This window comes from Plecotus auritus (genome assembly GCF_963455305.1).
Source record: "Plecotus auritus genome assembly, chromosome: 2".
Classification (NCBI taxonomy): domain Eukaryota; kingdom Metazoa; phylum Chordata; class Mammalia; order Chiroptera; family Vespertilionidae; genus Plecotus; species Plecotus auritus.
The window spans coordinates 81,513,925-81,528,064 of NC_137771.1; the positions used below are offsets into that span (position 1 = coordinate 81,513,925).

The window sequence follows — 14,140 nt, forward strand, 5'->3', positions numbered from 1 at the left end:
CATTTCAGGACATCCTCTGTGTTCCTGCATTCCATTGGGTTCACACTCCTCACCAATTAAGCCACCCAAGTTGTGACATGTGGAATCTGGCTTAGCTCAGTTGAGTGCTGTGAGCCTGGTGGCATAGAGGAGTCAATAAAATACCTCACCCTGCATACCTCTCATACCTATCCAGAGACCCCAAGACTGTGGTTCACAAATATACAGGAAGCTCACAGTGTGCTACCTCAGCCTGGGGGCTTACGCATTCCTCAGCATTAACTGACATCTGGAGGCACCGTCACCTTTTCTAACACTGTGCTCCACTGTGAGTAGCCAATGTTTAAGATTAGGTAACATGACTAGCTGAAGACGATAAAACTGTATTGCTAAGATCATCCTTTTCCAACTTTTTAAAGCACTGAATGGCGCTTTTGTACACAGGAGTTTAAGCTCTATGAATTCTTGGAACTGAGTAATGGTTGTATTTGTGTTGTTTTCATTTCTTTGGATCATTACATTGCAACTGTCTTTATATTTAAGCTTCAGATGAAAGCAAGAAAATAAAAATAATGTTCTAGAAATACTAAATAAGTAATATTACTAAAATGTCACATGTCTGCTTTCTTAAAAATCAAGGCTTACATTAAAAGCATTTTATTTGCCACTGAATTAGCACAAGGTGCTGGGAGTTCAGTACAATAAGCTTGTATTTTTAGGCAGTTTTTGATTCTTGGATGTATATTTTACAGCCAACAAGAATGACAATCATTATGGATAACTTTCTCCATCATTAATACTGTATATGCCTAAGTAAAAGAATACATGCCCTGGCCAGGTGGCTCAGTTGGTTGGAGCATCATCCTGTACACCAACAGATTGGGGGTTCAATGCTGGTCAGGGCACATACCTAGCTTGTGGGTTTGATTCCCAGTCAGGAGGCATATGGGAGTAAACTGATTGATGTTTCTCACATCAGTGTTTCTCTCTCTCTCTCTCTCTCTCTCTCTCTCTCTCTCTCTCTCTCTCTCTCTCTCTCTCTCTCTCTCTCTCTCTCTCTCTCTCTCTCTAAAAATCAATAAAAACACATCCTCAGGTGAGGATTAGAAAAAAAAGAATACATGCTACAATACAACTATATTCAACTCTAATACAAAAAATAATAAGTAAAAATAAACAATTCAGAACACTGTCTGTATAAAAGCAAACAACTGAACTGGCTTTCATAAATTACTTAGTCCCTTTACCAACCCATTAGGTGGCAATGAAATTAATATACCTTCAATGGGCACCTTCCAAGTAGGGGCTATGGCTCTGTGGCCAGCTTACTTCTGGCTCTGAGAAAACAGAAATCAAAAGCCAGAGCAAGAAACTGTGACAATGCTTCTGCCATTAAATAGGCACATGGCAACTGATCCTAAAGGCTTTGTCACCTGAGCCTTCCACCCAAATTCACTGCAAACAAAACATTCTGAGGATTTTATAGCTGAACCTTTAAGTGTAGCTACCACTTCACTTCCACCAAAAGGAGAGGGTGATGCTGAGCCTGCCAATACTTTCCCAAGGCCTTAGAACTCAGGAAGAGTATGGCAAGTTTAGACAGAGTTGGCCAATCCATGATAAAGTGTCAAAGATGTTGGCATCCACATCTCTTTAAGAAATTGGAGAGATTGAAGAAAAAAACAAGTTAAATAAAACAACACAGTTCCACTCCATCCGTAGGAAACTTTTTTGAAATGGCAAAGTAAAAAAAAAAAAAAAAGTTCTTAAATACAAGAAAAATACTTTTAAATGTCAGAAAATCTGGGGGGAAATATATATAGATATAGATATAGATATAGATATAGATATAGATATAGATATAGATATAGATATAGATATAGATATAGATATATACATATAGATATACATATTGTTGTTATTATTATTTTTGTTAATCCTCACCCACCCAAGAATATTTTTTCCATTGATTTTTAGAGGGAATGGAAGGGAGCAAGGGAGGGAGGGGGGAAGAGAGAGAGAGAGACAGAGAAAAACATCGATGTGAGAAACACATTAATTGGTTGCCTCCCACATGTACCCCAATAGGGCCAGGGATGGAATGTGCAACCCAGGAACAGGCCCTTGACCAGGAATTGAACCCATGACCCTTCAGTGAGCAGGCTGACGTTCCAGGGCTGAAAATTATTTTTTTTAAACTTGGATAGCACTTACAAAAGAAATCAGACTCTGAAAGTACATAATGTCATGTTCTGGGACAGTTCAAGTTTTAGATGACTTAAGTATCACTTATTCCTTGAACTGTTATACTAAACACATACTTCAACTGGGTTCTTATATTTTAAAATTATGTTTAAGATCCCCATCCCAAAAATAGCTAGCAGCATGTGACTCTGATTTCCTGGAATTACAGATCAACAGGGCTAGGAAGATATTCAAGATGATTTGTTTCAACACCTATTTATAGATGTGTGTCCTGAGACCCAGACAGCATGAAGGTCATACCGTGGAATATGCAAACTACAACCCTAATTTCTTGATTCTTAGTTTAATTTACGGAATCTTGCTTGTGATTTATAATGACAATAGTTCAAAAAATGCTGAGATTGGTTGCAGCAGTCATTCCATGCATAGTTTGTCAAGATAATGATACAGAAACAAACCCCCTTTCCCCAAATATTCTCAAACTCTCAGTAAGAAAAAAACAAAACACACCACTTATCACTCTTTTTGCCCTAAATTTTCAAATGTGTTACCTAAATTCTTCATTTTCCTTTAATCCTACAGTCTAAATTAGAAACATTTTCTTCCTTAAAACACCTGGTCAGCAGGTTTGTAAACTGAGGTTACAGATAAGCCCCAAATCTCAGTGGCTTAAGACAAAAAGGGTTTCTCATTCATGTTCAGCAGGGGGCACTGCATGTCACTATAGTCCAGGAACATAGGCCAATGGATAGCTACCATAGACAGATCCCCACAGGGTCTCATATCATATATAGGATTAAACACTCCCCTTCAGAAGTGACACAAAATTATGCTCAAAAATCATTGATCAAACTGTTCACATGGTCGCATCTAACCACAGAAGGTCAGAAAAGCCAGAAATAGATGAATAGCATTATTGCATACCCTATATTTCTGAAACATGAAAAACTGGATATTAACCTTCTTTGATTAAGTACCTAATTTTTTTTATCATTAGCAGAAAGAAGCAAAAAAAAATGTCACCAAGAATTAAGAACCTTCATCAATTGCCTTTGTTCAACTAGATAACCAAATACCCTGGCAAGATTTCTCATTTGTCAATAACAGGTGAGAGCCCAACCGGCGTGGCTCAGTGGCCGAGCATCAACCTATGATCCAGGAGGTCATGGTTCAATTCCCCGTCAGGGCACATGCCCGGGTTGCAGGCTCAATACCCAGTAGGGGGCGTGTAGGAGTCAGCCAATGATTCTCTCTCATCATTGATGCTTCTCTCTCCCTCACTCAAGTCAATAAAAAAATATATTAATTAAAAAAAACACAGATGAGAAAGGATGACTAGTTCTAAGGTCCCATCTAGTCTTATAAAACCTATAATACTTATTTACTGAGTTTCTGAGGTCTTCTCATTGGTTGCATTAGCAATGATAAAATATGGATATAACCTCTTGAAAATGCAACATTCAAATACGGAAATCTTACTCTCAAAAAGCCATTGGTGTGGGAGTGTGTGTGGGTGTGCTTTTTTTGTTATTTTGGTTTGTTTTATTTTTTCCAAATAGTCATAGAAGTAGAAAATTTTACTTTGTCCAAGGAATTATGGCATATAGCATGCATAGGGCTTATTCGAAAGAATTCTACGGCAACATCCAGGAGTAGTTTCTCTAATCAAAGAAAAAGTCTTCTGTTCATTCTGGACCTATGTTTTATAGCTTAGGTGTACAATCATTTATTTCTCTCTGCTTACTAGTATATTATAGGGTTGAGAATTCTACAAGGCAATAATGTAACATTACACTTTCTCTTACAGGGATCAGCCCATGACATTTTACCTGAACTAAGGTCATTTTGTTCAACCAGTTGAAGAGAATGGACACTCATATTTACTCCTGATCATTAAGAATAATTGTAATAGAAAAAAAATATTTTTACATACTATGGAATAAGAACAGTATAAGCTCCTCTTTGAGAAAGGAAAATGTGAAACTAGAAATATGCCTCCCTTTGAAAAGCAAACTTGTTTTAATAAAAGGTAGATCATAAAGCAAATCACTTGAACCCAAAACACTTTATTTGGCTTATATGTTACTAAATATCTTGATCTGTGCTATTAAGGAAACTGAATTTGGGGGGCGGGGGGGGCTAATGAATGAAGAGTCCTGGTTAGCTATTTGTCAACTATGGTGAATGGTCTCAACTAAGGTTAAAATTAACTATGCTCTTTTCTCTTCCACAAATGATAGATTCCGCCTTGGGTTTCTTTTCCAACTGTCGGATGTAAGGAAAAGACACTCCTGCTTTCCTGCTGTCTCCTGATTTACCCATCTAAAAAAAGTAAACTTTTATATGGGTATAAACCTCAAGAATTGTGAAATCATGTTCAAAGTCATTAAACATGACCAGAGTTGGAGATGATGCCAAGTCATAAATCACTTCAGAAATATATGAATGTAAAATAAACTTAGTGAGTTTTAAAAAGTTATTTTCCAGCTTTGAGCTAAGTCTTGGCCCCACAGACACTGTACAAACTTCAGTGTGGCTTTAGCATTGAACCCAACAGCTCTGTCTGCTCTCTCCCTGCTGCAGCTGTTTGCAACTAACTTGAATTATTATCATTAAAGAGCTCCTCGCAATTTCTGAACCCAAAACACAGTGCAGAGCATTGTTCATTCATCTACATTATAAAAAAAAAAACAACAACAGAGATTTGTTTTGAAAATAAAGATTTACCTACAGCTCCAAGTCATTAAATTAGAAACTAAATTGCAAGTTGATGGTGGTGAAATATGAGCTCAGAACGAACTAGAGAAACAGAATCATTAAGGTTTAAATTTTCTAACTACCCAAGTTAACCAAGGCAATCTTAAATTGGAAGCATTTTTGTGCCTTTCAAGAAAACGCTTTCATCTATACAATTTTAAGGAGTTGCACTAGAAATTATTCTTAACCTGAAAACCACACCAGATTACCTAGGAAACTTTCCCAAACACACATACCCTTCCACACCACAAACCTACTAAATCAGAAGGCAGTATGTATATTTTGAAAACGTTCCACAAAAGGTTTCTGTTACATACCTTAGTTTGTATATTCTACTCTCTGAAGGCCTGTCTGGTTCTCAGAGCTACATTAATAAGTGGAGCCAATGAGAAAAGAGCTCTACAAGCAATAATGATTTATTGATTACATGGTGGCATCGTGGTGAAAGAAGAACTGCACGTGGTTTTCATCTTGTGGTACAGCTGTTGATTCAGCTTTAATATTAGATTTGCATTTCACACATAATCTTGTGTAGGGAAGGGAGATGAATATGCATTGGCCCAAGTTCAAATGATTTCTTCTTCATTAGTATCTGGGTAACTAAACTTGCAAGTAGTTACTAAACTTAAATCTTTTGAGCCTCAGTTTTGTCAAATATAAAATGAGAATAAAAGTCCCTCTGTCACCTGCTCACAGCACCTCATGCAGAGCTTGACCAAAAAAAAAAAAAAAAAAGGTTCTGGGTAAATGTTACTACCAAACCCACCACACTTCCTCCTGCTTCTGCCTCCTTATCTTTATCTTCTCTAAAGATAAGCCTTTTCCTGTGTTTTAAAAGGCTATTTTCATTATAAAAACAATAAAACACTTTGATTTAAAAAGAGAACTATGAAGTCTTAATTATTCACACCAATGATGCAGAGGTATGTCACAGACAGATGAAATCATATACTCAATCTACAAACCTCAGTTTATTTATTACTATTTCCTAAACCACACTCCTCACTATAGTCATTTCTATCTCCAGGACAAATCCTCCACCTTTCCAAATACGGCAGGTCCTGGAATAACGCCATTCGAAGTTGTTTCATTATAACATTGATGAATTGCATAGGAACTTAACTCTTGTTTATACCAATCACCTATGGCAGCGATTTTCAACCTTTTTCATCTCATGGTACATATAAACTAATCACTAAAATTCTGTAGCACACCAAAAAATATATATTTGCTGATCTAACAAAAAAATAGGAATAATTTTGATTCATTCACACCAGACAGCTACTGGTGGCTGTTGTCATTTTTTTAATTTGACAAGCTAAGGGAAGAAGAGGTAAGTGTCCCCTACTAAATAGTCAGGTACTGCATGTTTTAAAAATTCCTGCAGCACACCAGTTGAAAAGTGCTGATTTATGGTAAAATTGGTTTCTTTAAGTTGCAGAACTTATGGAGAATGTTAAGTAAAGATTTACTGTATAAGGCCCTGGGCAAGTCACTTTATCTTGTGGGCTTTCCTTATGTAAAGTACTTTTGCTAACATCTTCACTATTCACCATCTGCTTCACAGGTTGTTGTGAGATCCAAATGAAAATGCACATCAAGTTTATTTAATGTATATTTAATACTAGAAGCCTGGTGCACGAATTCGTGCATGGGTGGGGTCTAGCCAGCCTGCCCCATGGGGACTGATCAGGTTGGAGCTGGCCAGGGGGAGGGGCTGTAGGAGGTTGGGGGGCGATTGGAGCCCCAATCAGGCCAGTTGACTTCCACAGTGCACATCATAGCGACTGGTCATTCTGGTCATTCTGTGGTTCCGATCGCTTGGCTTTTATATATATATAGATCAGTGATCACCAACCTTTCGGACCTCATGGACCACCAGTGGTCAGTGGACCACCGGTTGGCGACTGCTGCTCCAAAGGTTTCCTTAAACCAACGGTCGCCAACCTTTCGGACCTCACAGACCACCAGAGGTCCACGGACCACCAGTTGGTGACCACTGATATAGATATGCAAATATAAGGAGCTGATTATGTAGCAACTCTTAGCCTTTCACCAGGCTTCTTAAATGTGACCAATTTGACTTCCTTTTACTCTCATTTTCTTTCTTCACTAGTGGCCTGGTGCATGAAATTTGTGCACATTAAAAGGGGGACCCAGAGTCAAGTCCCCACCCACCCACATGCGCCTCAAAATCGCGTGAGACCCAGACCCAGCCGCCCCCCCCCCCCCAATTGGGCTAGATCCAGACCCGACCAGTCCCACCCTTGTCAAGCCCCACCGGGCAGGGGGCGTAGCCTCAGGTCCCCTGGCCCGGCGCCAGGATGGGGGTGTGGCCTGAGGTCCCCCAGATGGGGCAGGGGGCGTGCCTTGAGGTCCCCCGTCAAGCCCCGCCAGGTGGGGCACATGGCCTGAGATCCCCTGTCAAGCCCCACTGGGCGGGGGGCGCAGTCTGAGTTCCCCTGACCCAGCACTGGGGGTGAACCTTGAGGTCCCCCGTCAAGCCCCGCTGGGTGGGGATCACAGCCTGAGGTCCCCTGTCAAGCACTGCCAGGCAGGAGGGCGCAGCCTCAGGTCCTCTGGCCCGGTGCTGGGGCGGGAAGTGCTGCCTGAGGTCCCCCGGCCTGGTGCCAGGGTGGGGGACGCAGCCTGAAGTCCCTTGTAAAGCCCCACCTGGTGGGGGGCACGGCCTGAGGTACCCTAGCCCAGCACCAAGACGGGAAGTGCACATTAAAGTCCCCCGTCAAGCCCCGCCAGGTGGGGGGTGTGGCCTCAGGTCCCCTGGCCTGGCGCCAGGGCAGGGGGCACGGCCTGAGGTCCCCATCGAGCCCCACCGGGTTGGGGCGTGGCCTGAGGTCCGCCAGCCTGGTGCCAAAGCAGGAGGTGTGGCCTGAGGTCCCCCAGCCTGACACCAGGGCGGGGGGCATGGCCTGAGGTCCCCTGTCAAGCCCCAGGGGGGTGGGGGAGGGCATAGCTCAGGTCCCTGCTGATTGCTCGTTAAGGCTCCTTAAGGGAACTTGGCCTCAGCTGTGGGTGCAGCCATCTTTGTGATGGAGTGATGGTCAATTAGCATATTCCCTCTTTATTAGATAGGATTTCCATATTGTAAGAGAGATGGTAAAGACAAAAACAACCAAATGTGAAGAAGGTATATTTACCTGATGAATATGTTGATTTGGAACCATAATATCATATACAAGTTCCAACCGCAATAATGGATATCCTATTTGTTTGTCATATATGCATTTCACTTTAGTAAAACACATACTGAGGCTTTTTTTTATTTCCTATGCCTCCCTAATGTATTCTCTGATGTGTTCTGTGGAATCATAATTAAATATGTATATTTAAGACTTTATACTTTAAATGTTTTCCAATAATTGAAAAACAATAAGAAAAATAAATAGCAAAGGTGAAATTTTCTAAAATGAGCAAATTTTAATATAGGGGTAAAGCATACCAGAATTACTAAAGATAACAGAGAATATTGTGGCCCAGAAATACCTAACATATTTTAAGATTTGCCCATTTAGGCTTGGTTGATTTGGGGATGCCTCCTTAGATTCTTGTATCACCTGACATGTCATAGCACACATCTATTTTTTAATTAAAAGAAATAATGAATTTTCACAATAATTTTGCAAAATCCTTTAAAACTGAGGGTGCATGAAACCAGAGTAGACAGTTTATTATGTTGCCAAAAGAGGGTGTGGTCCCAGAGTTTCCACTGACGCCTCTACAAGGCCTCTTCAGGCACTTAACATTTCTGTTGTGTCTGAGTTGACTTTTACCATATCCTAGCAATGAAACTCACTCAGCTCACTTAATGTCTGTTGCCTAAAGCTCAGATCCCCTGTTTAGCACCAGACCTAGGTTCCACAATAACTTCTTTCAACCAATGATTTTACAAATCTTGATTCCAGCATGCATCAAGTAATAAAATCATACATTTAATTTAATTTACTGCTCTATTAGTCATTTCTATTTTTATTTATACTTCAAAATGTTTTACTTATGTGCATTTTTAGCAATTTTGGAATCGAATATGCTACATCTTCGCTGTACGGGATGATGCTCCAACCAACTGAGTCACCCGACCAGGGAAGTACCTAATTTTTAATTGCACAATTTCAGTAGGACATTAAAGAGAAGTCGCAAATAAATGTTGAGATACATGTCATATTCATAGAAAGATTCAATATCATAAATACATAAATTTTCTCCAAATTAATCTATACACTCACTGTCATTCCAATAAAAAATAAAATAAAATTTTGGGCTGGAAAAGTTACAAAATGCATTTAAGGACTTCTAGTCAATAAAGCACGTTGAGCTGACTTGGGAGCCCTCCATTCCCATGCCTTGCCATCCTATCCTATACCCTTCTCTGCTAGCAAATAAGCTCTATGTAAAATATAACAAATTATTTTTAAATACATAGCTGGAATGAAAGCAAGAAAGGAAAATCTCCCAGAAACAAAAAAGAAACTCTAAACCCACAATGGTGATTAGGAATTGAAGACCTAGTGCAGTGGTCAGCAAACTCATTAGTCAACAGAGCCAAATATCAACAGTACAACGATTGAAATTTCTTTTGAGAGCCAAATTTTTTAAACTTAAACTTCTTCTAACGCCACTTCTTCAAAATAGACTCGCCCAGGCCGTGGTATTTTGTGGAAGAGCCTCACGCAAGGGGCCAAAGAGTCGCATGTGGCTCACGAGCCGCGGTTTGTTGACCACTGATTTAGTGTAGTATAAGAATAGGATATTCATTTTGGAGTGAAGTTGATCCGCCATGTGGAAATAAGCACCTTACATAAAGTCTGAAGGGATGCAGTACAAAAAGCATGCCACTGACCCTGGGCTAGAGATACAAAAAGAGACACTCCTGAGAAATTAGAGACTTAAGTCTGTTGAAGGCACGGAAAGAAGTTCAAATGCACTCTAACTTCACAGGATTGGAAACCAGCTCCCAAACTGAGGAAACATGCAGACCTCAACAAATGAAATGGATACATAGAATTCAAATGCTGAACTTCCAGTGAAAGATAAGACACATGAGCAAGCAAACCACCATGAAAAAGATAAAATTAGTGGATGAATCAAAAAGGAGAATTCACTGCACCTAAAGTACAGATTATAGAGCACTCTTAAGAATTTTAATATTTTTAAGGTGTTTGACAAGATAAAAGATGGAATACAACATATGCATCAAGACCAAGACATTATAAAAGAACAAGGAGAATTCAAAAAGAACCACTTTGCTTTATGATATTGCTTATGTATAGTGTTAGGTATGAATAGTTTTAGATCAAGAATTTTTTTGAGCCGAGTAAAATGAAGGACAACCATGTTATATGATTTTAAGAAAAAATTGCACACCTATACACATATGGGTGTGTTCACCCTTCTTTTCCAATGTTTTCTAAACCTTTCTTATACAACTTGTACATACTTGTGTGGCAGTTCTAGGAGATGTGTGTTTATTTCCAACTAGCCTAGTTGCAGGCTCCTCAAAGATGTCATATGTCAAGTTTTCTATCATTGTAATGTTTTTTAGGAACAACAGAATTAAAAATATTGCTAATGAAAAAACAGACCAATTTAATAGACTGTATTTGTTGTTTAAGCATTTTCTTCTCATTTTCCCCTGGTGAACACACTAGTTCTCCATGTCATTGATGTCGGGATTGGCCATTGACTTCCAGTTATGAGTAGAGGCTTTAGGAAGCATTGCAAGTCTCAGTCAACCCCCTTGAACACCATTAAAAAAAAAAAGAGTCATTAGGATAGAATAAGAATGTACAGCATATGCTTGTAATAACTCTGAGAGTACAGACAATAGAAAATGGGGAATGTATAAGTTTTCAGCAGTCATGAAATAGTTTACCACAAATTTAGCAACTGCTCTAGGGACCTAGTCATGTGGCCTTCTCCCAACATGGCAGCTTGCTTCTTCAACATCAGCAGGTGAATCTCTCTCCAGTCTTTTTTGGTTTTCTTGTAATGTTTTTATTGATTTCAGAGAGAGGAAGGGAGAGGGAGAGCCAGATAAAAACATCAATGATGAGAGAGAATCACTGATCGGCTGCCTCCTGCATGCCCCCTACTGGGGATCGAGCCCACAACCCAGGCATATTTCCCGACGGGAAATTGAACCATGACCTCCTGGTTCATGGGTCAACCCTCAGCCACTGAGCCACAATGGCTCTCCAGTCTTATATAATGTAATATCATCATGGGAGAAACTTATTCCATCATCTTCACAGACTCTAGCCACACTCAAAGGAAAGGAATTTACAGGGCTGTACACCAAGGGGCAGAATCTTGGGGACATCTTAAAATTTTGCCCACCATCAGGAAATAGCATTTTTAGAAGATATAACATGACCAACCTGGCCAGATAGCTGAGTTGGTTAGAGTATCATCCTGATATGCCAAAGTTGTGGGTTCAATCCCCAGTTAGGGCACATACAAGAGTGAACTAATGAATGCATAAATAAGTGGAACAACAAATTGATGTTTCTCTCTCTCCCTTCTTTTTTCTCTCTCTAAAAATAATAATAATAAAAAGAAGATATAATATGCCCCAGGTCACACCACTTCTATTACTTTGGCTCATTACTACTCTACAGGAAGTCCACATAGTATTTTTAACAGAGCACTAGAGCAACATATAATTGCCCTCGGGATCTTAGGGGCACAGCAGGGTTTCCTCACAAGCATGTCAAACTCGGCCTCAAGTTTGACATGCTTGCTCTAGAGCAGTGGTCGATAAACTCATTAGTCAACAGAGCCAAATATCAACAGTACAACAATTGAAATTTCTTTTGAGAGCCAAATTTTTTAAACTTAAACTTCTTCTAACGCCACTTCTTCAAAATAGACTCGCCCAGGCCGTGGTATTTTGTGGAAGAGCCACACGCAAGGGGCCAAAGAGCCGCATGTGGCTCGCGAGCCGCGGTTTGCCAACCACTGCTCTAGAGCCATATAAGACTGACTGGAGACCCCATGCCAAGTCATCACCTTTCTTACATCTTTCAGGTCCATCTAATATCCTACCTCTGGATCCAAAATTCCACTTCTATGGAATAAACTGCACTTTGTCAACATAAATACTTTATGTGTGTCTCAATGTATTTTTCAAGTTGTCTTTTCAACCTTTAGGAACACATTAGTAGAAATGTTATTTACACTGTTTCCTCCTCACTCTTTTACTATTAAAAGACTTTGATTGAATAACATTGCAAATTCTGGAAGATAACATGAAAGCTAATAATTTAAAGCTCATTTAAAAGTCCCCAAAGCTGATATGAGAAATCCATTAGCATTGTGTTTATTCTAGAGTTTATGGGCTTGTGGGCATCATCTTTATTGTTTTATAGGAACACATACTTTTTAAAAATTGATCAATGACAGAGTACAAATGGTAAACAATTAATCTTAGCTGTTTTTGTTTCTGTGATTTTCTGGAAACAGAAGGTGGAAAATGTCTTATGTGCTTATGACACAAAGGCAATATCGCAGCTCATTTCCCCAGCTGTGGAACAGATTGCAAACCTCGTTGTTAAATTACCTAGTGGATAGTTTAATTGATTAATTAAGATTCTGCTAGCATCATTTTAAGATATGAAAATAGTTGTGACATTTCTGTGAATAGAGAAAGTTTAATTCCTATAATAACCATCTCTGCCTTTCCCTTCTATCCTCTTGTCAATTATATAGCACTGAAAAACTGTAGGTGATTTTGCATGTGTGACCCTTATAATGAACAAGCAGGACTCCTGGGACATAATCAGAAAGTTACTTTATCTATTTCCTCCATTGCCTCTCTAAGTTTATGGTGTGGGGATGGTTCTTTCCTTGTCCTTGGATGAAATTCAGAATAGTTGTCATGACTTCTAGTCACTCTTAAATAATGAAAATATTCCAAGTCAGTCTAAGTCCAAAACTCAATCCCAATTCTGTCATTAATGTGGTCGACCTAATACAGCCCTCAAACTCTTTCAACGGCATGTAAAGTTAAACTTTTCCCTTCTGCAGCTATGGCCTGGTAAGCACTTGCCACCTCTACTGGGGAAGGTAGACAGGGAAAGATTCTTCTCTCTTTAGTCAAATTGCTAATGTGGGTTATCCCACTTTCTGATACAAAGTGTGGATGAGAGAGGGGGAAGAAGGGGCAGCAGCAATGTTTTCCATGACTAAGATAGATATAATGACCTAATGCTGCTAATCTATGAACTTGGTGGGCATTTAAATCTTACTTTTTCTCTCGAGCCAAGGGTGGGATGGTGATGAGGGGGATAGGGTATGGAGAAGTAGAGAGCCTCCACTCCACCCCCATCAGGAGATCTTCTACCTACAGATGGGAAGATATTTGCAGAAGGTTACTTACAGCTCTTCCCTCAGTTTACTTTGCTAGGGTCCAGGTGGCCCTATACACATAACCTGAGATGACCCCCAGCTAGCTCACTATACACTGTGGTCTACCCTTGGTCCTCTGTGCTACCAAAGTCTGGAGCAATGCAACTATATCTCTTTTGATCCACCATAGAGGACCTAGCCAGCCAGTCTCTGTCCTTTAGATTTCTCAAGCATCAATCTCTGATTCACTGTGCCTCTGAGTCTGGAGGGCATACACATTAAGCACTTCAAATGGTCTACATAAAACCCCTTCCTCCAGCTTAAGATGAAGGGGCAATTGCCTCATACCTCTCTCTCATGGTGGCCAGGAGGGGGCACTCAAATCCACTACCAACTCTAACTACTGTCTTCTAATGGTTATTTTCTTAGTCTCTCCAGCCTGTTTTATTTCTTTTTTAAATTAATTTATTTATGTTTAGAGAGGAAGGGAGAGGAAGAGATAGCAACATGGATCAGAGAGACACATCAGCTGCCACCTGCACGCCCCCTACTGGGGATCGAACCCACAACTCAGGCACGTGCCATGCCCAGGAATTGAACCAGGACCTCTTAGCCCATGGGACAATGCTCAATCCAGTGAGCCACACCAGCCGAGCATCTCCAGCTTGTTTTATCAGCTGGAGGTGGCAGATGAGCTATACTGGTTCTCCTGTACTTCTTTTCCAGTCTGCATTGTAGAATTACACCTGACTTTGGAATGTGGCCTCTACTGTCTCCAGCCACAGCTAAAACTGAAAACTAAGAAGGTTCCATTTTAACATCCTGTTACATGTGT

General features: G+C 40.0%; 1 protein-coding gene across 2 annotated transcripts in view; it reads right to left on the bottom strand.

Annotated features, from left to right (window-relative positions):
• The window catches only part of RNF144B (ring finger protein 144B), a 181,529-nt gene that overhangs the window by 156,904 nt on the left and 10,485 nt on the right, over positions 1–14,140 (bottom strand). The window lies entirely within an intron of this gene.